This window comes from Talpa europaea, assembly GCF_964194135.1.
Source record: "Talpa europaea genome assembly, chromosome: 9".
Taxonomy (NCBI): Eukaryota; Metazoa; Chordata; class Mammalia; order Eulipotyphla; family Talpidae; genus Talpa; species Talpa europaea.
Genome location: NC_140076.1, coordinates 58,595,521 through 58,623,302, shown reverse-complemented (window position 1 = coordinate 58,623,302; position 27,782 = coordinate 58,595,521). Strand labels below are relative to the sequence as shown.

General features: G+C 40.5%; 1 protein-coding gene across 2 annotated transcripts in view; it reads left to right on the top strand.

Moving 5' to 3' along the window:
* PGM1 (phosphoglucomutase 1) overlaps positions 1-27,782 on the top strand; it is a gene marked incomplete at both ends in the record, with an annotated part of 63,374 nt that overhangs the window by 999 nt on the left and 34,593 nt on the right. The gene's annotated exons all lie outside the window — the stretch shown is intronic.

Here is a 27,782-nt window from a genome sequence, read left to right as displayed (position 1 = left end):
GCAGGCCAGGAAACTATGGCAACACCTTGGTTCCGCCCCCACCACTGCTAAGGAATGTTAACTGGTTTAATTGGGCAGGTCCACTCGCATAGGTGAAGCTTTGAAATAGCTTTTCAGTAAACTTAACATATGAAATTGGTAAATAGGGGCTCATTGTTCACTTTTGTAAAAGGACTTAAAATACAAGTTCCTCATTTAAAATAAGTTTTGACTTCTTTTTTTTTAAAATCTGATTAATAAGATTGCACCCAATTCTTCTGGAACTCATACCCTTTAGTCATATTTTTATTCATTCTAATAGTCTTGTATCTTTCATATTTTATTAACATATCATGTGCCATTTTGCCAAGTACCCTATAAAGCACTTCTCTTTGTGATATCTCATTTATCCTGTTGCAGCCCTATGAGGCAGATGCTATTATGGGCATCTTTGGGTTGCCAATGAGAAAACTGAAACTTGGGCAGGTTACACAGAACTGGAATGGCACTACCGGGAATCCACCACAGACCTGCCAAGAGCTTTATTGAACAACTTCTGGTAATGAAAGGGAGCCTTGACACCAAACATCTATTTTCCAGTAGTTTCCAGAATCTAAACTGGGCCCTAAATATGCCCCCTCCCCAGTCAAAAATTTAAAAGCAGTTCTGAGATAAGATTGTCTGGGTTTTTCTTTATGCTCCTGAATTTTCAGACAAAAACAAACTCCCTTGAAAGAAAAACAAAGAATAGCTGTATCTGAGTAGATCCCTTCATTTCTCTATTACTACCCATTTTGAATTTGCATTTCATTCATTGGTTAAACAAATACTGAACCTATACCATACATAGGTAAACAGCCTATTCTGTGTGTGGAATAAGATGATTGAGACACAAGTCTCATCCTTATGGAGTTTACAGCCTTGTAGAGTTTTAGGGATTCAAATGGAAAAAGTGTCCATTGGGATGGGAAGGAAAGAATTAATACCAAAATTTCATTTTCTTAAAACCTCATCACTGTTTAGCTACTGCTTTCTTAAAGGATACTTCCTAAAGGGAACCCTTGTTGCCAATCTTTGCAAAAGCGGCCTGCATTCACCAACTGTTCTCTCTCACCACTTCACTGTAATCTGGCTTCTTCTTCCACCACTGCACTGAAATTGCTCTTGCCAAAGTTGCCAAAGACTTTCTGATTGCTAAAACCTTTGAATGCCTTTTTAGGCCTTATTTTATTTGACCTTCCTGTTGAATTGACACTGCTGATTTTGTGCTCATTCCCTTGCCTTGTACTGTCTTCTGGTTCTACTCACTCTTTAAAGTTCCTCCCTGGATTATTTGCTCTCCCACACCCTAGCTATTCCCTAGGTTTCTATCCTCAACCTCTGCTCCCTAATTCATCCCTCTTTCTCCCCGTCCTCCCCACAAACACACACACCTTCCCCCATGGGATTTAAATATGCTTCTCTTCTGGTGTGATTCAATTCAGATAACATCTTCAGGCAGCTTTCCCCAAAAGCCACTCTCTGCCACTCTCCTTCCCCTATTAAATGCTTCTTTCCCATAGTTACCTCTAGAACAGATTAATCAAGCCCCAGTGAAATGATCTGCTTACATATGGTACTCCCCCATGTAAGCTTCTTTAGCACAGTCTGTGTTTTATCTGTGTCCACGTATGTAGGTCAATACAGCATTTAGTGACCTCCATGTCCTACATTCCTGAGTTGTGTATTGTGAAGTTGTCTGGAATATAAATGTATTCGAGCACTTAACAAAGTCAGCATATAGTTAGAGACGAGTACATTTTTTCTTGTTAAGCACTTATATTGTAGTTAGTTTGTATCAGACATAGCACTAAGTACTTGGGATACAAAATGTTCCTACCCTCAGGAAATAGTTGTCTAGAAGGGGAGGTAGATAAGAATAAGCAAAGTGTGTTAGGTGTGAGGATGGAGGTAAGTACTAGGTAGAGAAGAAGGCTGTGTAAGGAGGGGAGAAAATGGGGGTGGTAGCTGATGTGAGACTTAAAGAATGAATTGAAATTCCCAAGGCGGATTTGTCAGGTGAGGAATTCTAGGCAGTATTAAGAAAAATATAGGACTGGGGGGCAGTTCTCTTGGGCAAGTTATTTAATTTGTGATCCACCTCCCCCCCACCCCTTGTCTGTAATGGTTGGGAATGATAGTACATATCCAGAGAGGCTATGATGAGCCATAAATTAAACAATATATTTAAAAATACCTGACAGCACTTGTGGGGACCCTTGTGGGGAAACCTAAGAATGGACCTGAGGGCAGGACTTTATCTTATCAATGTTCCGTTGATACCAGGATTTTAAGTTAATGCAGATAGTAGTATCTCCTCTTTCCCAGAGAGATCAGCATTCTCTCCCACCTTCCCCTAACCCTCAAATGACCCCATTATAGAGTGGTCTATGTTAACCAGACCCCAATTGGGTAAGGTGACAAAACCCCAAGTTTGTGTAACCCAAGAGAAAAGGGAGTCTATTGGCCCATGTTACTGAAAAGTCATTGGGATGCCCAGAACAAACTCCTTGATTTAAAGATTCCTGTTTGTAAAGGCAGGACCTGGACACAGTGCAGGTTTTCTGATCCCATGCAGACCAGGTAAAGGAGGAGTCAGAGTCCTCAGTGGTTTTGCAGGTTTTTATTGGGGTTCACCAGGCATATGGCAGGCAGAGGTGCTGGGGGGCTGGCAGGCAGAGGTGCTGGCAAGCCTCCCAGCCCCCAGCAGGTCTTCCCTCTATGAGCTCTCCGACCTTCTCCTGGCTTCTGCTTCTCTTGCTTCTCTCTGCTTCTGCTTCCGCTGCTACCGGCGTCCCCGTGACACCACCCTTAAAAAAGCACAGTCTTAACCCAGGTGAATCCCATCTACCTATGCACACACCCTACTCCAGGTGCCCGCCATCAGGCATGCATTCAGGACTGCAAGGATCCATCATCTATCCTAATGGCGGGAAGGCAGAAAAGCCTGACATTTTTCTTTACCCTACACTGGTCCAATGGTCTACCAATGATCAGTATTAGGAATTAGGGAGAGTTCAAACTCACAAATAAATAAATTAATCTTCAAATATTTTTAAAGATAGTTTATTATCCTCAGCATATTAAGTGCCTTTGTGAGGACTTGTGAATAAGCAGATTTTCTTTAAATCAGTTCATAGAAGTTCTTGTGTATGGACTCAGAATAGTTTTTATATAAATAAAAATAAATACAAAGGATTATAAAGAAAATAATTATACTGAAATACGAGGATCAGAATTGTGATACTATAGAGAGATACATGTTTTGTTATTGACACATTAAATAGCAAGATTTAGTGGAGAGGCTAGTACCATCTTACTTCAGAGTACAGATGAGTATAAGTGATCATTTCAGATTTCTCAATCTCAATATTTGGAGATAACTAATAATATGTGAAAATTTCTTTGACTTCTACTGATGATAAAGTCCCAACTACTAGTAGTAGTGGTGGTGCGATAATGATTAATCATCATCATCATCATCATCATCATCATCATCATCTGTGGTTTGTTACCTACATTCACAATTGAAGGAAATGCTAAATTTCATTTAGAGGTTGGTGAAAATAAGGATTTTATTGTTTGTTCTGCTATTCAAATTCATAAACCCTATTGAATTCTACCCATGGACTTTGGTGGGGATGGGAGTGGTGTCTAAGGATCCTGACATAAGAACCCCTGCACTAAACAAAGGATTCCCTTTTAGGATTAAGGTACTGCTTAGGCTTCAAATCCATGACTCAGAGATAAAAGGTCTTAGGTTCTCAGACCAAACCTTTGAGAGCTTCCTTTTAATGGAGGAATTCTACCCTCTCCCATTTGGGATGGATAACCTCTTTTTTGAACTTTCATGAGGCCCAACTGCAAAACATTGGTGAATGGACATGTTTCTGGATACAGTTCTGAGAAGAAAATGAAAAAAATATACCAGGCAAGAGGGGAATAGTTTTGGGACATGGAGAGAATTAGTGTTAAGGGAGCATCTTGCTACCCTTAACTTAAAATCTGATATCCTTGGGGCAGGGATAACTTGGAGAAAGACCTTTGGATCACTTTTTAATATGCTGGAATTCCTCTTTTAAAAAAAGTACTTTGGGCCTCCCTGGTGGCGCAAGGGGTTAAGGGGTTAAGCACCGCACTATGAAGCAATCCACAAACTCTGCAGCACGAGTTTTATCCCCGGCAGGCCAGGGAGCAACCCACATGGCAAGGTAGACATCTCCTGTCTTGCCTACTGCTCCCCTCAGCAGTGTATTTCAGTCAGTCTGCCTGTTCTGCTCCTCACTCTGTCTCTGGTGAATCCTCTCACACACTCACCCCCATCTCTGGCTTATACGCCAGCACTTGTATGCATAAATAAATAAATCTTTTTTTTTTTTTAAAAGTACTTTAAGATGAACCAATGCTTGTTTCCCTCTTGTTTCACTCCTTGATTTTGAATGGGCACTAAACACTAGAGTGAATAAGATATTGTCCTTTTCTATGCAGGAGTGTGCGGTCTTGCTAGGGAGAAAGACATACAAAGAACAGAATTAGAAAAGATGCTGAGTTCAGTGAAGGGAGAGGACATTCTGGATTGGGGAAAGAAGAGATAGAACTTGATTTTTGTCTTGGAGAGCGGGTAGTGTGTGAACAGACAAGAGGGGAATACCTTTCGTGAGGCAGGAACATAGGCGAGAGGAAAGGGCTGGGGGCAATGGACAGGATTAATTTTTAGAGCTAGCACTTAGACACTAAAAAATAATCTTTGTTATGTGACAATTTTAAACCAAATTCTTCAAGTGTTTCTCTTTCTTAGGTTTACTAATATTCTTGCTAGAATTTTCCCCTCTCTTTAAAAATCAAATCTAATGCCCACAGAATATTAAAGACTAACAAGAAAGTCTCCCTTTTCATAATAAAGTTTCATTTGGTAAACAGATAGGTAGAGAAGAGGGACAAATTGTCTTGGGAAGATTGATTCATTTATTCAGTAAATATTTATTGAATTATAAATACTCTGTGCCAGACTCTGTTTTAGGCACTAGAATATTCCAAGTAGAACCAGAGGTGAGAAAGCATGACATGTTGATGGCGTAGGATGGAGACTTTCTACCTCTATATTTTTACCCCCCTACTTTATATTTTTGCTTCATACTCTATGTGAAGCAACAGCACTAAAAACACACCTCCTGTTTACAAGCTGTTTCCACATACATTGCTTCATTTCCTTTCTACAGCAGACATTTCGGGGTCCCAAGCCACGGTCACAGAGTCACAAAGAGAGAATGAGAACTTTCAGGCTCCACATGTTCCTTGCATTTGAGAGATGTTACAGTAGAAAAAACAGGTCCCTCTGGGACTTTCTTCCAAATGCCAGGTTCCCACTAAGAGTGGCTGAGGCCAGTCAGTCTAGGTGAAGTTTTAAGCAGTAAATGAGTGTTGCCTTGGAGACATGTGTAGACCTTGCTACTTGGTTGAAGCTACTCTGTCTCTCGCCATTAGATTTGAATTGGCACCAGCTTATGAAATCAAACTGGAAACAGAGGCAAAATCCACATCAAGGCACAACTGTTTTTCTTCTGTTGATAATTTACATAAAAAATAAAAACTGAACCCACAGAATATAATTCTAGCACCAGCTAACTTCCTTTGGGTCAATGAGGCAAATCACTAATTCAATTAATACAATAGTTTCCCACTAATGAAATTTGGGAGATAGGAGGGAAGAACAGGGGAGTTACATTTTACCATGGATGGTTCTAGAGTTAAGAGTGGAAAATGAAAATTGAGAATAGTCAAAATCATCCTTAAAATCCTTTAGGAAAGTGCTATATTAGAAAACAAAACATGTAACACAATGTGCATGTCTATAAATATAACACTCAGGACACAATGTTTATACCTTGAGAGGCACATGGGGCTTAAGACTGACTGAGGCTTTATGGTCACTGGGCGAAGTGATAGAAGAATTGCCCATTCTATTTGAATCTCTTTCACCTGCCTTTCTCTCTGTGTCAGTTATATATAGTTAAATTTGTGCAAGATAAATATTTGTACCTGTAAATGCCTGCTTCTCCTCAGAGTTGAAAATATTGGAAGCATCACCATTGTAATTCAGCACATGTGATTAGGAGCCTTATGCCCCTGTGACTTCTATTCGACTTTTGTTTGAAATCTGTGTTATGGAGTTCTCTGTGAAGCCTGTCTTCCAGTTGTAGTTCAGCTTCAGCTGCCCTGGAAGATGACTCTTTAAAGTGCCTTCTAAAGTGAATTTGATGTGCCTGTCACCTATAGTTTAAGTCATATACTTGTGGATTTAAACAAAATTTTTTTCTCTCCTGTGGAACAGTGTGGCTGGAAGCAGGCCAGGGTGAGTGTGTAGATTCATGGTGTTAGAACCCTGCCTCCTTCAGTCTCCAGGCTCCTGAGAGTGTTGCCCTTGTCCACTTTGTTGGAAATGGTTCCCCACCACCACGTCCACATTGCAGCCAGTGAGCTCAGGAAGAAGATGGAACAAACTGTTTTTTCCCTTTAAACTGTACAGCCCACTCCTTCTGACAGTTCATTGACTACATCTTCCCAGCAGGTTGCACCAAACTTGCAAGAAGGGCTGAAAAGTATAGTCTTCATGTTGGAAGGCATGTGACCAGTTATAAATGAGTGAGTTTGCTCTCTTAAATAAGGGAGGGGCAACTATAAATCTCTACTATGGTCACCTCTTTGTCATATTGATCACCACACCCACTCTTCTTCCCATTTGTGAAACACATCCCTTTTCCCGAGGGAATCACCCCAGATTCCAAAACATATACATACAGATACACAGTTCTATAAGGAGAAAGGTCATCAGCCATATTGCTCCCCCTCTGCTGCTGTGGAGGTGGATTCCCTTTCTGGCGATGGGGTGTGTGCATAGCCAGCCCTGGTTCTGCTCTCTGGGAGGAACTCTTGTTCTCTATCTTTTGTTTTCACTTGGTACTTGACATTGGAAGAGTAGGTATTGGGAGCCTATTTGGGGAGAGCACAACTTGGGCATCCTGTTTCCAACTGATGAAATTTGGGAGAGAGGAAAATCAAGTTTGTGGTTTCTTTCACTATGTAGTTCATTATATAGTTACTATATAGTTACTTAAAAAGCTCATTAAGTTTCTGATTAGATCCATGTGTTGGTAACCATAGTGAAAGTTCTCATGTAGACAGAGGTTTGGTTTTTATTTACTGGTCCCTATTTTCTATCCCTCCTCCGATTTCTCTATCACCCACAGTTGCCTTAGACAGGAAGAAAAGCTAGGTGAATAAGAACATAGTATTCTTGCATGTAACTTTGCTGGTGGGCTAGTTCTGATTGTGTGACAGAGAATCCTGGGAAAGATTTGAGGCTATAGCCTTTTTTGTTGAGCTTGGGTACATAAAATAACAGTCAGCTCAGCTCTGTAGTGCAACAAATTACTGGACTTGGGCAACATAGTTGCAGGGCCCCAGTCAAAGAAAACTTCCCTTAGTGGAGTCATAACTTCCTTTTCTGCCTGTAGACTGGCTAGTCCTTGCCTGAGCTCATCTCTATATTGTGGCAAGAAATAGACAACGCTCTTATTCTGAATTCAAACCATTTGCTTAGAGCTATAGGGGTTTTTTTGCCCATGGTCTGCCCTCCAAGGTAGCAGTGGTAACGGCCTTGTCATTCCAGAAAAAGTATGCTGATGCCTCATATTTTAGGTTTTGGTACAGGATACCAAGTTTTATTAATAGTTAAACTATAGATCTGGCTGCTATAACAGAGTTCCAAAATAAATTTCTTTATAAATAAATTATCTTAAGCCCAGTCACTTCCTGCCCTGTGCCTTTGGCCCTGAGCAACAACAGTCTAGTTTAGGTCTCCGTAAGTTTATATGGGTGGATTTTACATGGTCTGTATGTCCAGTTTTGGTTGCCAGGCAGAAGAAGTTAATTTAGCAAGTGATACCCAGGGAGGCAATAGGATTGAGTTAAGAACAGTAAGTATCTTCTGTGTTGCTGTCCTGAGCATTGGTGGTATGGAGCGGAAGAACATGTCCTTCCCAAGAAATCTCTAGTTGAATGGGGGTAAGACTGAACCCTCCCCCCAAAACCAGACAGTCCCTGCTGTGTATAATAAGAGCTAATACCTAATAAAAAGGAGATGGTTGGGATTGCTCAGGGCATGGCACCTGCCGCAGCCTGGAATTTGTATGTGTGTGTTGGGGGGACAGGTAGTGTGGCCAGTGAGGCTTTCTGCAGGAGATGTGTCCATTTTTCTCAGCAGACTCCTTGTCCAGAGCAGTCCAGGCTATCAAAAAAAGGAGGAGAAATTTCTCTAGGAGAATAGCTTCTTCATTTTCCTGAGTGTAAGCAATCCGATTTCTTTTTTTATAAACATAATTGAACTTATATATCCAAATTAGTATTGGGCTCTGCCAAATCACCACTCTGGGACCTGTACCCCCACTCCAGCGATGCATCTAGTGCTCAGAGCATTTGGAAACTCCTCTACGGGAATTATTTTTCAGCCAGTCGGTTTATGGGTCACCTAGGAAAACCAGTCACATTATTTTATAGTCATGCCTCATTTTTCACCTAAAACGATGTAACAAGATTTGATCACCCACTTTATTCATTAGACATGGCTCCAACCAATTTTTGTCTCTTTCCAAAGTTCAAATCTATTCTCAAAGGATTAAATTTGTTATGACTGAAGACTTTCAAAGGAAGTGCCACAGACTGTAAAGACGGTTGCTGGAAAAAGGATTTCAGAAATGTCCAGGTGGTATGAGCATTGTTTGAATAAATGTGTTGCCTCCCAAGGTGATTGTACTGAAGGAGGTAGCATTAATTTAGATGAAAACACTGGCATAACCATTTAAAATTAGTTCCCATATCACATACTGTGCTAGCACACTGCTCCATGGAAAGGGTCTGAGTAGGCGCTCGTATTGAGGGAGAAGCCTGCATTGTGCTTTCTGTCTGCATCTTCCACAGAAGGTCACTTGGGCATCCAGGTCCCCTCCATTCTCATGAACATCAAAACATGCTTTGGATAAGCATTTAGAAACTGTACAGCATGGGAACATTTTTGTTAAAATACAGGAGAGAAGATAGCCTGTCCCAGGACTAGAGCTTGTCAGCACTAAGCCACAGAAACCAGCAACTTAGTTGGTAAGCCTATGCCCGCCTTGACTCAGGTCCATGATGCCATGACTGCAAAGAAACCAGAAACTGGAGCTGGGATAGCTTCACTGAGTGGAGACAGGGGAAGACCTTTTGATTTAGTAATAAAAGGATGAACTTCTACCACCTCCATGGGAACTTCAAAAAATCCATTCAGTGGAACAAGATGAGATCCATTTTAAAATGAAGCAAAAGGGAAATAAGTGTAGAAAACTCAGATGGAATTGGGAGTAAGGTTGGCACTTGTCACAGAAGCCAAACCGCCTCTCTGGACTGGGCCACACAGTCGGTGACAAGCCTTCAGTAGTCAAATCCATGAGAAAAATACTTATCACACAGTTTACCATAGATAGTTCCCCCATATGGAAATTTGATATAAAAAGAAGAAGAAGAAGAATACCTTGAAAGATTCATGTAAGGATGGAATGAAATTTGTGAAACATTTATCCTAGAGCCTGACATTGTGTGTAGTAAGTAGACGATTCTGATGGTAACAGTGATTATTTCAATAATTGCAGGACAGAAGGGAGGGTCTTCTGTGCCCGCACCACCCCCATCACCTGGGTTCCTATCATGATTCTGTCCACACAATGTCCATGGGATTTGATCTTTCAGGAAGGGATTCACAATTGCTATAAATTGGGCACTTTCACCTCTTGGGAGTTATGAGGCAGCATAGGTGGTTTGAAGATGGATATCTCAGGATGGATCTGAGAAAAGGTTACCTGGCCTTGGCCAATGTCTTGGTGCAGATGGAAAGCTGCTGACATTGCCATGAACCTCCTAGATGTCATGGGTTCGGCCACTCAATAAGCAATGTTAATGTCGCCTATGTGCCCGCCACTGTGTGGGACTGTTATGGGATACAAACGTGAATAAGACAGTGTCTTTGTTCTCAGGATGCCCTTACTGGTAGAGGAGCACCCATACTAGCTACATCAATATGGCATGAATACTTGTGCATTAGTTTCCTGTGACTGCTGTGACAAATGATGACAAACTGGTGGCTTAAACTAGAGTTTATCTTTTTTGATTGCTGAGTAATATTCGTGTATGTACCACATCTTCTTGATCCAGTCATCTATTTTTGGGCATTTGGGTTGTTTCCATAGCTTACCTATTGTAAACAGTGCTGCTATAAACATAGGGGTGCAGATGCCCTTTGTGGAATTAATGTTTCTGTGTCCTTTGGGTAAATACCTAGGAGTGGAATTGCTGGATCATATGGAAGCTCCATCTTTAGCAGGTTCAGGAATCTCCACACAGCTTTCCATAGTGGTTGGACCAGTTTGCACTCCCACCAGCAGTGCAGGAGAGTTCCTTTTTCTCCATATCCTCACCAATATTTGTTGTAGCTAGTTTTTTTAATATGTGCCATCTGACTAGTGTGAGATGGTATTTCATTGTAGTTTTGATTTACATTTCCCTGATTACAATTGATGCTGAACATTTTTTCATATGCCTGTTGGCCATTTGCATTTCCTCTTCGGAGATGTTCCTTTTTAGCTCTTCTGCCCATTTTTTGACTGGATTATTTTCTTTGTTTTTGTTGAGTCTCTTCAGCTCTTTGTAGATTTTTGAAAAAGATAAACTCATGCAATTTGCAGCAACATAGATGGAGCTAGACGGGATCATGCTCAGTGAAAGAAGCCGGAAAGAAAAAGAAAAATACCGGATAGTCTCACTCATAGCAGAAATTTTTTTTAAAGATTTATTTATTTGTTTATACAGGAACTGGGGTACAGGTCAGAAGCGCGGGAAGGTGAGAGGATTCACCAGAGCCAGAGCGGGAAGCAGAACAGGCAGATGGACTGAAGACACTGCTGAGGGGAGCAGCTGGTGAGGCAGGAGAGGTCTTCTGTGCCATGTGGGGTTCTCCCTGGCTGGCAGGGAATTAAACCGGTGCTGCAGAGGCTGCAGACAGCTTTGCAGCGCGGCACTCAACCGCTGTGCCACCGGGGAGGTCCATAGCAGAAATTTAGAAAACCTAAATAAGGGACCAGGAAAAAGGCAAATTATAATAAAGTAAAAATCAAAATCAACAAGCAACTATAAACCAGAGACATGTTACGGGGAGTTGGGGGGAGAGGAGGAGGGATTAGGGTCAAAATAAGGGGGGTGGAATTGTATGGGGAATATAACCAAGAGATGAAAATGCATACATTGTGCAAAAATGAAAAATGATGTAAAAAAATATATAAAATAAAATAAAATTTAAAAAAATTTAAAAAAAACACTACAGTTTATTTTCTCACAATTCTGGAAACCAGCAGTCTGAAATCAAGGTGTTGGCATGGCAGTGCCTTCTCTGCCTCCATTTCCACCTGAATATCTCCTCTGTGTTCGTCTTCTCTTCTGTCTTTTTTTTAAATTCTTTTTTTTTTATAGAGGCATGTTTTTATTTATTTATTTGTTTGTTTGTTTGTTTCTTTTGTTTATACATGCACTGGGTACAGTCAGAAGCGCGGGAGGGTGAGAGAATTCACCAGAGCCAGAGCGGGGAGCAGAGCAGGCAGAAGGACCGAAGTACACTGCTGAGGGGAGCAGCGGGCAGCAGGAGAGGTCTGCGCGCCATACGGGACCCTCCTCCGGTGGCCAGGGAGCAGCCTGGATCGAACCGGCGCTGCAGAGGTTGCGGGCAGCTTCACAACCCAGCGCTCAACCGCTGCGCCACCGGGGAGGCCCTCTTCTGTCTTTTTAAAGGCTATTTATTATTGGATTTAAATAGCACTGGAGTAGTTCAGTGTTACTGAAAACCTAAAGCCTATTATGTAGGCTAGGTCTTCCCACACCAGGATGGTCTCCTCTTGAGTTGCCTCAGTTAATTTCATTTGCAAAGACCCCTATATCAAACAAGGCTGTATTCACAGGTTCTGGTTGGACATATCTTTGGAGCTGGGAAGTGTGGTATGGCTACTATTCAACTCACTGCAACTGTATGAGAGGAAAAGTGAAGGAACAGTGAGGACTTGGAGGAGAATCACCAACTCCACATTGAGGGGGAAAGGAAAAAAGGACAGCTTCTCTTCCCTCATGTTGTGGTTTTTTGAGGCAAGTACAGAATAATAAAGAGGACTCAGGGAAATCTTAGCCAAGAGTGAAGTGAGGGTGGAATTAGGGCACAATAACTAGAGGAATGCATATAGCTAATACCTCTGTTGTTCTGTTTTAAAATATGCTAATGGTGTTAATCGACAAGAAAGTTCCAGGGGTCCATAATTCAGTGCTGCTGTAGATTCCTGGCATAATGCCAAATGGAAGACAAGCCACTTGGTGGCTCCCTGAAGCTTAACAAATAATTTTGTGGTAGGTTGGAGTTGAAAGATTTTGGTTCAAACCCCAGTTGTGCAATTTACTGTACAATATCATGTATTCTGCTTAACTGATCTAAAACTCAGTTCTCCCAATTGTAAAATGGGATTAATTCTAATATCTGCCATATCGAAGTTTTATGAGACATTAAATAACGGGGCATGCAAAAGTTTGGGGAACTCTAAGATAAACCCAAAAGAACAACCCAAACCTGGTTGTTTTTTAAATTCCACAATTGCTTCACAAAAGTCACCCTGGATTAATTTAAGCCTCCTGCCAAAACAAATCTCAACATGTAGTTCTATCTAACATCTCTCAAAGTCCAAAACTCAGATGCACTAAAGAATAACCAGAAAGTAAAGACATCATGTCATGGTGAGGGTCTTGGTAGGATAGCATACTTACCTCTTTTATACTACAATTCTGTTGCAGTATAACTTTGGATGCCAGATAGACTTGAACTTGGTTCCTGGATACACTGCTGTTATTAGCAGTTTAATTGTGGGCAAACTGCTGATCTCTTTTTTTCTTTCCTCATTTATACAATTAAAATACTATGTCATAGGGATGTGTTTGGGAAATAATAAGGTAATGCATAGGAAATTACCTAGCATGAGGCCTCACACATAGTCATAATAAGCAGGTAGCTGCACTGGGCAGTTGGGGATTTTGATGGGAAATACAGACACTAGAGACTTATCTTTGCTAATAGTCCCTGGTCAACTCTCACCTTCCCAGATTCATTTTTCTTCTCTCCAGCCTTACCAATGACCTTTCAAGTGTTCCATACCTGTTAGCCTGTACATTTCAGAAGAAAAAAATTTTTTTAATAGAAAGTTCGTATCTCATGAACCAGGCCTTGTGTACAGATTCTGGTTTGATGCCTAAGTGCTATTGCACAAGCCTGCGTGCTATAGAAACTTCATAATGTTTCCCAGCAGAGTGTGCTTTGTTGCAGGTGCCTTGTGCTTTTGGGGAGTTTGTCTGTACTGGTGGGAGTAATTTTACTGTTAAGGTAGGTTTGTGGAGGGGACACACTTAGGAAAAAACTCTGCTCCGTTCATGGGAAGACCTAGTCACAGCAGCCATCTACAGCTCTCACATCAACTGTTGAGGCACTTAAATATTTATTGGCTCTCTGCAATGAGCCAGACTTCTGTCCTGGTACTTAGGTGACAAAATGAGCAAGGTGCTGTCTGTCTCCTCACTGCTGAGCAAGGGAGAATTGTCTATGAGAACCAAGCTATAGCACGCACTATTACTTACTATGAGGGGCCAAGCAAATGGGTGTCCGTGTGAGGAGAAGGGACCCTCAAGGCTCTGACTCAAACCTACACCTTGCTGCCAACGCATTGAAGAACCTTGGTGTTGGGCTTGCTCTCTCTCTCTTTCTCTCATTTTTTTTTTTTAATCCACTTATTGCATTCATTTCCTAGGGCTGCTCTAACAAAGCACAGGTATACCCACCTTTTGAAAATTCGTGTCATGCCACTTCACATATTTAAAAGATTATTTTCGCTTACTGAAAGACCATTTTCTCTTACTGAAAGAAATCCAAAGAGAATTTTTACGATTTTGTCAAAAGGCAAACTCAGGCTGGGGATCGAACTTGTGCTTCAGTGGCTGTTGATAGCTTCATAGTGCTGAGATTTAACCCCTTGAACCACCAGGGAGGCCCCCAGGTTCTATTTTCTTTTAATATCTCCAAGTTCAGAATCTCCAAGGCAAAATCGAAAAAAGTGTTTGTTTTTATCTCAGCCATTATTGAGGCAGCACATACTGCAAGCCCCACCAAAATTCCTAGGGAATTGCTTTATACAGGGTGTATATTTATCATCATTCCTGCTCCACTCTATGTTAGTCTTATTTTAGGTGTTTTTGTGTTATTTAGTATTATTTGGTAGTTTAATTTATGGGCCTGGGAGTGCTCAAAATTTTTTCTATATGAAGTAATGATTAATTGCTTCTTTGCTTTATGCCATTTCAGTTTTGAAAAGGTTTCATAGGCAAACTCTACTTTTGGATAGTGGGGGAAACCTGCACCACAAAATGTGGCTTAAAACAATAGAATATATTCTTTTACAGTTCTGGAGACTTGGATGTCTAAACTCAGGTGTCAGCAAGGCCATGCTCCCTCTGAAAGCTCTGGAGTAGAATCTTGCTTTGCCTCGTCCTAGCTCCTGCTAGTGACTGGCAATTGTTGGTGCAGGACAACACTAACTTCTGTCTCCATTTACACATGGCTTTCTTCCTTATGTACCTCTGTCTCTGAATATCCCTGTCCTTATAAAGACACCAGTCATTGAGGACTTAGGGCCCTCTCTAATCCAGTATGAACTCATCTTAATTTGATTACATCTGCAAAGACCTCATTTCCAAATAGGGTCACATTCACAGATACCTGGGGCTAGGAATTCAGTGTATTTTTTTGGGGGTGTGCAAAATTCAAACGACAACACCTGTGTTCTATCAAGTGCAGGTGGGTTGTACGAGCATCAGAGCTCATATACTTTACACTTGAGCAAGAATCCTTTGAGGGTCACTTGAGATCTACTATCTTTTTTCTTCTTTTAAGATTTATTTTACTTATTTATGCATACAAGAGCTGGGGCATAGTCCAGATGTGCAGGGGTGGGGGAGTGGTGAGAGGATTCACCAGAGACAAAGTGGGGAGCATAAAAGGTGGATTGACTGAAATACACTGCTGAGGGGAGCAGCAGGTGAGACAGGAGAGGTCTGCTGTGCCATTTGAGTGAGCTCCCTGGCCGGGGATCGAACTTGTGCTTCAGTGGCTGCTGATGGATTCATAGTGCTGAGATTTAACCCCTTGCACCACTAGGAAGGCCCCCAAGATCTATTTTCTTTTAATATCTCCAAATTCAAATGACTTTGATCATTCAAAGGAGTCATGCAACTGAATGATGGGAAGCATTCAGTTCACTTTTGCACAAGTGAACATTTATAAATCAGAGACATTCTATTCTGCAGGGGAGGAGGAGGGAGAGGGATAGGAGGGAGGGAAGTAGGAGCACAGGGGATTGAGGTGATGGTGCATGGGTACATTGGTGAAAGAAACTCTATGGGGATTACACCTGAGGGGGTGGGGAAGCAAATATTGTTTAAAAATGAACAATGATGTAAAAAATAAAAAAAAATTAAAAAAAAAATTTTCCCATTCAGAGACAAAAAAAAAGAACAAAAACAAAAACAAAAACAAGGGCCTCCCCTGGTGGCGCAGCGGTTGAGTGCTGGGCTGCGAAGCTGCCCGCAGCCTCTGCAGCACCGGTTGGATCACCGGTTGGATCCCCGGCTGCTCCCCGGCCACCGGAGGAGGGTCCCACATGGCGCGCAGACCTCTCCTGCCGCCCGCTGCTCCCCTCAGCAGTGTGCTTCGGTCCTTCTGCCTGCTCTGCTCCCGGCTCTGGGGAATTCTTTCACCCTCCCGCACTTCGGACTGTACCCAGTGCTTGTACAAATAAATAAATAAATCTTAAAAAAAAAAAAAGAATAAAAAATTAAAATACCAAAGATCCTTTAAAAAAAAAACAAAAAAACAAAAAAACAAAAACAAAAACAAAAAAACAACTGATGTCAAAGCCTACCTTTCCAGTGTATTTCTTTAAAGATAAACACAGTCCTTGCTCCAGCCAGAGGGATTTGGGGTCAGACAGGGCTGGGTCTAATCCATACAGTCTCCCCAGCCTCAGCTTTGTTATTTGTAAAATAGGAACAAATATAGCCACTTTCCAGAACTTTATAGTAGGTCACCATGTGCTGGGCAGTGTTTCAAATGCTTTATAAGCATTAACTCATTTAATCTACACAAAATCCTATAAGACCAACACTAGAATTTGTGAGGCCTTGAGCAAGTCATTTAATTTCTCTAAGCCTCAGTTTCCTCATCTATAAAATGGAGGTAGTGAGAATACTAGGTTGTTAAAAATCTTCTTGGGAACCTACATGTAATATGACATACTGTGTAAAGACCTTTACATGAGCTCATTGAATTTTTCAGCAGGTCTTAAGAGATTGTCATTTAGACTCCTGTTTTATACATAAGGAAATAGAGGTTAAGTGATTGGCCAAGATCACCAAGATACTAAAAAACAGAAGATTTGGGATTCAGACCCCTGTTTCTATTGTGATAAATTACTCGTTAGTCAATTTTAATGAGTTAGCTAGAACTAGGGAGTTCCCAAAACTTTTATGTTGAAATTCAACGTTTTATTTTCACGAAGCCTTGTTCTCATGCAAACCTTTAGGAGAGAGTGCCTTGTTAAGGCTTCCTTGAGGCACAGTTCACCCCAGGAATTCCCAAAAATCATTTGGAGTAGAGAAAATGTCCATAGTTTCCTAGATCTCTGTTTTAACAGCTACTTATTGAGTATTTGCTGATCACATGGCTACATATTACAGTAAGAAGCAGTATAGCATGATGGTTAAGGTTATCACCCTGGTGCTGGACAGCCTCATTCAAGCCCCATCTCTGCAATTTCCCAGCTAGGTGATCTTGTGCAAATGACAACCTGTGTATCCCCCAGTCTCCTCATCCCTAAGATAGGGACTGAGAATTCTAGTGTTGATCTTACAGGATTTTGTGTAGATTAAATGAGTTAATGCTTGTAAAGCACTTGAAACACTGCCCAGCACATGGTGACCTACTATAAAGTTCTGGAAAGTAGTTATCTTTGTTTCTATTTTACAAATAACAAAGCTGAGGCTGGGGAGACTGTATGGATTAGATCCAGCCCTGTCTGACCCCAAATCCCTCTGGCTGGAGCAGGGACTGTGTTTATCTTTAGTTTCCCAATCTATTCCTGCCCCCAGTTCTGGCCCATCTTAGATGTTTAATTAGTCCCACAGACTGACCTGCTGACTCTCTCCTGCTTGGGTTCACCTGCTTTAGAGATCAGGGGATATGTCAGGAGGATGAGATTAGATTTTATCAATCTCTTTTCTATTCTTGGTAGTTTGGAAAACACTTACTGAGAAGCTGCTAGAGTAGTTGCCCCTTTTCTGTGGTTTTGCTTTCTGTGGTTTCAGTTACCCATGAACCATGGTCCAAAATGTTAGGTACAATAAGATATTTTGAGTGGCCACATACACATAGCTTTCATTACATAATATCATTATACTCGTCCTAGTACATTATTAGTTATTATTCTATGTTCTTATTATTTTATTTTATTTGTAGTTACTGTGCCTAATTTACAAATTAAGCTTTCTCACATGTGTGTGTATATGTATAGGAGAAAACAGAATATATATAGGGTTTTATACTGTCCAGAGTTTCAGGCACCCACTGTGGGGGTCTTGAAATGCACGCCTTGTAAATAAGAGGGGGATTACTCTATATAGCCAGACATCGTGATAAGCATTTTACGTGTACTTTCAGAACCTTTAAAGGGAGGTTTTGCTATTCCCATTTTTATAGAAACTCGGGCTCACAAAGATCCTATAGGAAAAGATGTCTCTTCTTTATTCGCCACTTGATTCACTTCCAGCCGCGTAACCTAAGTTGACCAATATTGTAAATGGAAAAATCCTTAATGATGAGACAGAGTATTCTACTTTTCCCAAAAACCCTGAAATCCTGCCACGTTGTAATTATTTGATAGAGAGCCAACCACACTGCCTGCCACAAAACTCCAGGGCGCCAGATTCCCCTTGCTCCAGGTGAACAGGTCCTGGTTTTAAGCAATGTCACCCGGTCTGGTTAGCACACTCTCTTGCGGGCTGTAGAAAAACTCGCTTGTTTTTCCTTTTCTTACCACAAGAGGGAAACATATAACCAGGAATGATTTGAAAATAAAGCAATTCGTTAGCTTGACCTCTTTTTACTAAGTGGTTTTAATACGTACTTTCTGGTAATAGTCAGAATATGAAAGTTATTCTGTTAGTCTCAAATGAGTTAAGAATATTCCAAATGAATATTCTTGAGAGATTTAAATGAAAAATTTCTTGAGAATGCTCCAAAAAGGAAATAAGATAAAAATGAGACATATAAAAATTTTATATGAGCCATATAAATTGCTGTTTTTATAGATCAAAATGTTGAATATGATAATATCTAATAAAACAAGAGTCCTCTGCACATGGGCTTTTTGTGTGAATGAGGCTCCTAAGCCCTGTATAACTTTAAATTAAGGAGATTTTTAAAAAAAATTTATTTATTTGTGCATACAAGAGCTGGGGTACAGGCCAGAGATGGGGGGGAAGTGAGAGGATTCATCAGAGACAGAGCAGGGAGCAGAACAGGCAGACAGACCCAAAGCACTGCTGAGGGGAGCAGCAGGTGAGTCAGGAGAGATCTGCTGTGCCATGTGGTTTCTCCCTGACCACTGGGGATTGAACTTATGCTGCAGAGACTGCGGATCACTTCATAGTGTGGTGCTTAACTCCTTGCGCCACCAGGGAGGCCAGGAGATTATTTTTTGATTGCAAATGGTATTTGTGGAGGTGTGGAATACTTCTTTCTCTCCTCTGAGCTCTTAGCTCCCTTGTCTGACTCCAAAGTCAGTGCCTTGCTGCCACACCGTATTGCCCCTTTCATACCTTCCAGATTAGCTCTTTGAGCCATTTAAAAAAATTTTTTGTTGTTGGCTTATCTATATCTCCTTTTAGACCAAAAGGTTTCTTGACAAATTGAGTCTGTCTTCTTCCTGTGGTACATAGTGCCTGATGAAATGAATGCAATAAAGTCAGTTTAAATATTAACTTTTGGATATGTGGATGGGTAAGCAGAAGGATCACAGACTGACAGATACTAAAGGATGGACATGCTCTGAGGCAGATGTTTTGTTTCATTTTTTCCTTCAAAATATGCTTTAAGAGTCCTTTTGAACCTGAGATTCTGAACAGCTTGCTGTCATCTGGCCCTTGTAATTTTTCTGACCTTGTACCTTCTTTGTAATTTAGTGTAATTTCTCCTTTATAGGACATTTTATTTATTTATTATCTTTTAAAGATTTATTTTATTTTTATGCATACAAAAGCTGGGTACAGGCCTGAGGTGTGGGGGGTGAGAGGATTCACCAGAGACAGAACGGGGAACAGAACAGGCAGATTGACTGAAATACACTGCTGAGGGGAGCAGTGGGCGAGTCAGGAGAGGTCTGCTGGCGCCATGTGGGTCGCGCCCTGACCAGGGATTGAACTCATGCTGCAGTGGCTGCAGATAGCTTCATAGGCTGCATCTTAACCTCTTGCCCCTACAGGACATTTTTAAACTATGAAAACACATATGCCCACAAATAGGTATGAAGCACAGCTGTATATTTTCAGATCCAGGCAGTAATAAAGGCTAATGCTGATGTAGGACTTATACAAAGGCACCAGGGCCAGTCAGCATAAGACTTTACATTTATGAACTCACTGTATCTTTACACAACAAATCTAAGCAGTAAGTACTATGTACAACCCCCATTTTAAATATGAGGAAATGGGACATAGAGGGGTTAAGTCACCCAACTAGTAAATGGGCCTTTCCCCTTTGCCTGTCCCCTTGCTTTTGACTGATGTTGCTCAAAGAAATAAGGGAGGGATTGTCTCTTCTTTTCTTCTTCTAGCCAAATGGAAAGGAAGAGGAGCCTGGCCCACAGCACATGGGAGATAGTTGTTTAGAGCCTGCTAGACAGTGAAGAGCTGTAAGTAGGCGTTTGCAAGTAATAGAAACCCAGTCAGACTTTAGTGAGCTGCCAGGAGAACTGTATGATAAAGCTAGAGAAGTGTCTCCTGAAAGGAAGGGTAAGGTGGGTCTCACAGGAGCCTGAGACAAGAGCTCCTAGGCAACCATGCTCTGAGTCTCCTCCGTTTACCTCATCACATCTGCTTCATTTTCCTTTCTCTGTTGACTCACTTGGCAATGTAAGTTGGTGTTTGTGTGTATGTGTGTGTGATCTTAGTTACAAACACATTTATTGACATTCCTATGAGCATTTCAAATGTATAAGTCAAATGTGTTCATCTTTTAAAATCTTTGTATAATAAGCAAAATCTTGAAAGTATTCAAGTTGTCCTCATATACTCTAATAATGATGACAGCAGGTAGCTGTGTAGGACATGCTATACTAGCCCTGGTTTGTTTTTGTTTTTTAAAGATTTGTTATTTATACATACAAGAGCTGGGGCACAGGCCAGAAATGCGGGGGGTGACATGATGCATCAGAGTCAGAGCGGGGAACAGAACAGGCAGATCGACCAAAGTACACTGCTGAGGGGCGCAGCGGGCAAGACAGGAGAGGTCTGCCTCACCATGTGGGTTTCTCCCTGGGCAGGGATTGAATTCATGCTGCAGAGGCTGCCGGTTGCTTCATAGTGCAGTGCTTAACTCTTTGCACCACCAGGGAGGCCCCAGTCCTGGTTTTATAATTTTCTGTATATTTCCTCATTCAGTCATGACTGTAATAATAAGTGGAGTAGTGGGGCTATTTTTCGTCCCATTTTTTTCACATGAGAATATGGAAGCACAGAGAAGTTAGACAGCTAGTCCAGGCCCACACGGCTCATACTGGCAGAGCTGGGATCCCAAAACTGTTAATCTGTCCTTGGAAACCATTCACTTAAATATAATACAGCAAACTGTCTACTTCTGATGACTTAAACATATAAACATTGTACTTTCAAAGTTTTCTTGAATGTTCCAATAGTTAAAATTTTAATTAATTCTCTAACCCCTGTAAACATAAAATCGTAAGTTAAAACAAATTATAGAACTACTAATTATCAATTGGGATCATAAGACTAACTGCTAGATACACAAATACACCAGGGCCAGTCAGTGTGATACTTTACATTTATGAACATTTATATTCCAAACTTAAAATGCCAAACATATTTAGATTTTTCTCCCAACTTACTGTAAAAATTTTAATACTGTAAGTTTGATTTGTTTTCTGTATCATATGATTTGCTTCATCTTGTCTATACTTATCCTCAATCCTTCTATATTTCAGAGTGCCAACCTGATAAACCATTTTCTCATCCCAAGTCATTCAGGGTTGCCTTCACAATTGAATTGAATTTCACATTGTGAGCTGGCCAAGGTGCATGCTACCTGGAAATCTGCATGTAAAACTACCCAAGTCGAGAATGCCTGTGCATCATCTGTCAGCCACAATTCTATAGATGTTCTCAAGACTCACTGTACCTGCCTCACAGCCTCTGGGTCTACCTGGCTTCCCAGTTAAAGGACTAACCGAATCTAACTTGTATACTTTTGAGTCTGTCTTGGGAGAGAAAATAAGATCAGTCTAACAACTTTGGTCAGGTATCCCCAGTGATCACAGCCTCTTATCAAGGTATCAAGGTCCTGTAGTGGAAACATGGTCCCAGGAGCTCATTCTTGTTGGATAGAGTAGGGACAATTCTCAGAGAAGAGAAGGAATGAGTAGAAGGCACTATGTGGAGAAGGGGTCAGAGAAAAGAGAGGTTGTTCAGATAGTGTCTTCATGTTGGAGGAAATAATTCAGTGGGGCTCAAAATGATCCAAAGTTGAAATCATGGGTAAGAGGACAAAAAAGTTGCAGCTCTTGATGAGATCACATTGACCAGGATTCTCTGAACTATCCCAGCTGAGGAAGGAGTCCTTTCTACAAGCCTTGGTTAATCTTTTTTCCAGCTTCTCCTTCTCCTAGCTGCATGTTGAACTACTGGCAGCCCATCACCTTTCCAGAAACACATTGATTTATATACCTCCTGTTAAAAATTTTCCTATCTCTCCATATCCATAAATACACTTTAATCTGGTCATGTGACTATCATTTTGCCCCAACTATTTCTCCAATTTCACCCCATCTTTGCAACCTCTTGAGAGCCATGGCTCTGTCACACATCCCCAGGATAGCACTGAGACCACCATGCTGTGACACACCTCTCAGATATGAACTTTTTAAGACAAAGGTTTATTCACTTTTATTTCTATTCCTATGTCCATTCAGAATATGAAAAAAATTCATGTATTTACATCTTTTCAAAGTCCTTCATAGACATCCTGTGAGGTCAACTTCTCTAAAGGTGAAGAAGGTATTATAATCTCACTTTAGAGATGAAAAATTGAAGATCATAAGGGTGAGGCGGCTCACATTACTGATGATATACTATATGCCAACCACAGAGCTAAGTGTTTTAACATATGTTACCTGATTGAATTCTCAGAACAATGTTGAGAGTTATCCCCATTTTATAGGCTCTGTTCACTTAAGTGACTTGCTCAAAATTGTACCTCCCATACATTTACAGTCAAAGATTTGAGCCCTGGTTATGTCTGGCTTCATTGTGTTATCCTGCAATGTCTTGCCTGGGACTCATATTACCATGTGGTTATTTACCATTGATTGAAGAAGTGAATGACAATTTCTCAGTTTGAGTTTCTCACACTGGGATCAAGCACCCCAAACCTGGTGGGCAAGCACCTGCAGTGAGAACCTTGGGCTGAGGGTCTGAAGATGCCTGCTGCTTTTAGTCCACTTAACTGCTTTCTAGTGCTTGCACCTAGAGACAGGGTTGTCACTTCCAATGCCTATGCACACTCCTGTGCATTTGTGAAGAGGTAAACCTATTCAGGCCTGGGTCCAGGCCTCACACAAACCCTGGCACAAAGTGTTTAGCTACCCAACAAACATTTACGGATGGAAAGAAAGAATAGTTTAAAGGATTGGCAAATCTACAGTTTCTGCTGTGCTCGACTAGGAAGGTATCATTGTCAATCAGAAGGGAAGCCAGAGTCTTCGTGGGGCCTGAAGTGAAGGGTTTCATGAGTCTGCCATTACGAAATTGATTAGACCCAAGACCAGTATGAAAGTTCCTTGTCTGAAGGGAGTAATCCTTAAATCCCCCATATGGTTTAAATGTAATTTGCGTCATTGTGAAGGAGTACTGGCAATGCAGGCGAATTCATTAGGCCAAATTGGGTTCGCTATGCTCGACAGTAACGTTTCTGAAGATGAAGTTCAACCTTTGCTGGAGAGCTAAAACAAATGAGTTTCTTAATAGCTGCCCCACTTAGTCTGAGTGTCTCAGGAAGCTTAATGTTTTTAATGCCTCTTCTCTTTTACCTCACTTCACAGTCCATCTAACATTGCTGCTCTGGTAATATTTTTATATGGGGTTGAGTTTTATAGTGCCCATAAAATAGTTACGCAGGTCCATTTTTAGAATAGAAGCTTTTGTAGGGCAAGGATTATTCTTTTGGTTTAGTTTTGCATGTTGACAAATATCATGCCAGACAGACATAGTTACTGAAATTGTTGTTCCCATTTGGGAGTACATAATTCTTTCCTCTGGAACTTAGATTTGGTATGCATTTAAATTGCTGGTGTTCCTTGGCAGATGCAAGAGACGAGAGTGATGAGAATCTTCCCTAGTCCATGGCTCAGATGTAGGGAAGTCAAAAAGTGTATATGCCATACAGACATTCGTATCTGAAAGTCAAAAGGTGTATATGCCATACAGACATTTGTATCTGGTTCACCTAGTGACCCAGTTCCACAGGTTAGACATCTATTGCCTCTTGAAGCTCCAGCACTGGTGTCCATTTTCCACTTGTGTTAGATACTTTAAGCATGAATTTACTGTAGGTCAATTAGACAAGAAATAACATCTGAATGATATTTAATATTCCACCCCATGAATGTGATTATTTCTCTTCTTTTTTTTAAGCTATCTTTCATTTTTTTCTAGCAAATATGTTTTAGTCTTTGACTTATTTGATTTAAAAATCATTTGTTAGCTCTTCTTAAAAAAAAAAAAGAAGGGAATGGAGGCATCATACGCCCAGACTTCAAACTATACTACAAAGCCATAATCATCAAAACTGCATGGTATTGGAACAAGAACAGACACACAGACCAATGGAATTGAATAGAAAATCCAGAAATAAACCCACAGATTTATGGTCAACTAATCTTTGACAAAGGAGCAAAGAATATGCACTGGAGCAAAGAAAGTTTGTTCAATAAATGGTGCTGGGAAAACTGGGTCACTACATGCAAAAGAATGAAGCTTGACCACCACCTCACTTCATGCACAAAAACCAACTCAAAATGGATTAAAGAACTAGACATAAGACCTGAAACCATAAAATACATAGAAGAAAATATAGGTGAAACACTACATGACATGCACCTCAAAGACATCTTTACAGATACATCACCCAAAGCAGTGATAATGAAGGCAAAGATAAACAGCTGGGACTACATCAAATTAAAGAGCTTCTGCACAGCAAAAGATACAGTAACCAAAACAAAGAGAAACCCCACCGACTGGGAGAACATTTTTGCACACAACAAAACGATAAAGGACTGATCACAAAAATCTACAAAGAGCTGATGAGACTCAACAACAACAAAGAAAATAATCCAGTCAAAAAATGGGCAGAAGAGCTAAAAAGGAACATCTCCAAAGAGGAAACACAAATGGCCAACAGGCATATGAAAAAATGTTCAACATCACTTGTAATCAGGGAAATGCAAATCAAAACTACAATGAGATACCATCTTACACCAGTGAGAATGGCACGTATTACAAAAACTAGCAACAACAAATGTTGGCGAGGTTGTGGAGAAAAAGGAACTCTCCTGTACTGCTGGTGGGAGTGCAAACTGGTCCAACCACTATGGAAAGCTGTGTGGAGATTCCTGAACCTGCTAAAGATGGAGCTTCCATATGATCCAGCAATTCCACTCCTAGGTATTTACCCAAAGGACACAGAAACATTAATTCAAAAGGACACCTGCACCCCTATGTTTATAGCAGCACTATTTACAATAGGTAAGCTATGGAAACAACCCAAATGCCCAAAAATAGATGACTGAATCAAGAAGATGTGGTACATATACAAATGGAATATTACTCAGCAATCAAAAAATATAAACACATGCAGCTTGCAGCAACATGGATGGAGCTAGAAGGGATCATGCTCAGTGAAATAAGCCAGAAAGAAAAAGAAAAATACCGGATGGGTCTCATAGCAGGAATTTAGAAAACCTAAATAAGGGACCAGGAAAAAGACTAATCAATACAAAGTAAAAATCAAAATCAATAAACAACTATAAACCAGAGACACACTATGGGGAGGAGGGGTGGGAAAGGGGGGAGAAAGGAAGGACTAGAGTCAAAATAAGGGGGGAGGTGCAATTGTATGGGGAATATAACCAAAATGAAAATGCATACATTGTGCAAAGATGAAAAAAGATGTAAGAATTATATAAAATGAAATATTTAAATAAAAAATAATTTGTTAAATTTACCCCCATTTGTTTCTGTCTTTGGATTCTATTATAAGTAAATGTATAATTTTAAATTCTAAATAAATAAAATATGAAGATTTGAGGCATATCTATTTGGGAGCTATGTTTAAAAATCTTGAAATTAAGAAGCAAATAAATAATGAACTCCATGATGGCATATTGAGTATTTGAAAAGTTAAAACTGGAAAAGCATCAGCATTATTAGGTTTACAATAATTCCTTAAAACTACTTTAGAAAATGAACTTTTTTTTTTTAACATTTATGAGTCAGAATAGTTGTATTTGGAATGCGTTTTGTATTGGTCAGTATTTAGTTGGTTAGAAACTGGCACTACGCCTAACAACAGGCTTAATTCTAGGGAAATGCAGGTTTTACAGCACTTTAAATGTGAAAAAGTATTTTTGGCAACAAATTTTAGTTCACATGTATGCACATTGGTAAACTGAGATGTGTTCTAGCATCTGATGTGACCACAATCATCAAGAAAAAATGCAAGCGGGGGCCTCCCTGGTGGCGCGGCAGTTTGAGCGCAGAGCTGTGAAGCTGTCCACAGCCTCTGCAGCATGGGTTCTATCCCAGCCGGCTGGCGAGGGTCCCACATGGCAGGCGAGCAGACCTCTCCTGCCTTGCCCGCTGCTCCCCTCAGCAGTGTATTTCATCAGTCTGCCTGTTCTGCTCCCCGCTCTGTCTATGGTGAATCCTCTCACCCTCCCATGCATCTGGCCTGTACCCCAGCTCTTGTATAAATAAAATAAAATCTTTAAAAGAAAAAAGAAAAGTTGCAAGCATGCCATCCTTTAAAGCAAGACCTGTTGAGTGTTTCTTTTGTGCTGAATATCTATTTTGAATTTGCAAGATAATGCTTTGATTTTTCATCATTTCTCATTTTATGGAATTGATTTGCATCAACCATAAACTGTAAATCAAATAAATAAATGTAGGGGAAAAAAAAAAGATATTACTCTCTTGTCCCAGCTTCAGAAAGAGTCACTGAGAAGAGGGCAGCCACTGGCAGGGAACCCCCTGGAATGTGTAGGCTAACGAGATTTGGTTGGGGATGTTGGACCATCATTGTGACCAAGTGCTACTTAATCTACTCTGGGGTTTCAAGATCTTATTAAGAAAAGTAGCAATGACATGGTTAGTTGCTCTCTTATTCCCAGTGAAAAGATTATTGGGTTGATATTTCACAATATACAATGGACCCATTGTGAACTATGTCAACATATATATGCTGACCTAATTTACAAGCCTGTCTGAAACCAGAGAAGATGATACAGAACTTTAAAAATATGAACCAAAAAATGCATTTCAACTAAATTGAAAAACAGTAGGTGTGTCAACTGCCATTAAAGCAAACTTGCTTCATAAATTAATTCATAAGGAATTTAATTTTAAGAACTAAATAAGAGGCAAATATAAACTATAAAAATTGTCTTTTGATGTTTCCTGTGAATGTTTTAATGTTATGTCTTGAGTTTTTCCCTGCATGGGGCCCCCTCTCTGCATTCCCCCCAATGAGACCCCCGTCCCTCACATTTGTCATTTGAAGGAGTCCAGGCTTCCTTGCCAGCAGCCTGCTTTCTGCTCATGGACTCATTAGTTCTGGTTCCTGAACACACCTGGGCATTCTTGCCTCACAGTGGGTGGACTGCGGTTCCCAGTGTCTGTTTGCTTTTGGACCTTACTTGACAAGTTAGTAGGAAAATACTCAGATTTTGCTTCTCAAAGGATTTTCACTTTTCCCTTTGAAACCCTGACTCCTCAGTCAATTCCTCAGCCAAACTCCCCAAATGTTAGTGCAGCAAGTCCTGATTTACTTTTAAAACACCCTTAATAAATTCATCAAAATCTTGACAATAGAGTGTCTTGGTAATAGGCAATTTCTGCTTGTTAAATACATCCATCCATATATGTATTTTGAAAAATCATTAATAACATCTGAGGGATAAAATAGGCTGGGATATTAAATTTACTTAGAATGTTTTAACATGTTTTAGGTGTTTCAAATGCAAAGAACTTAAACTGCTTCACTAAAA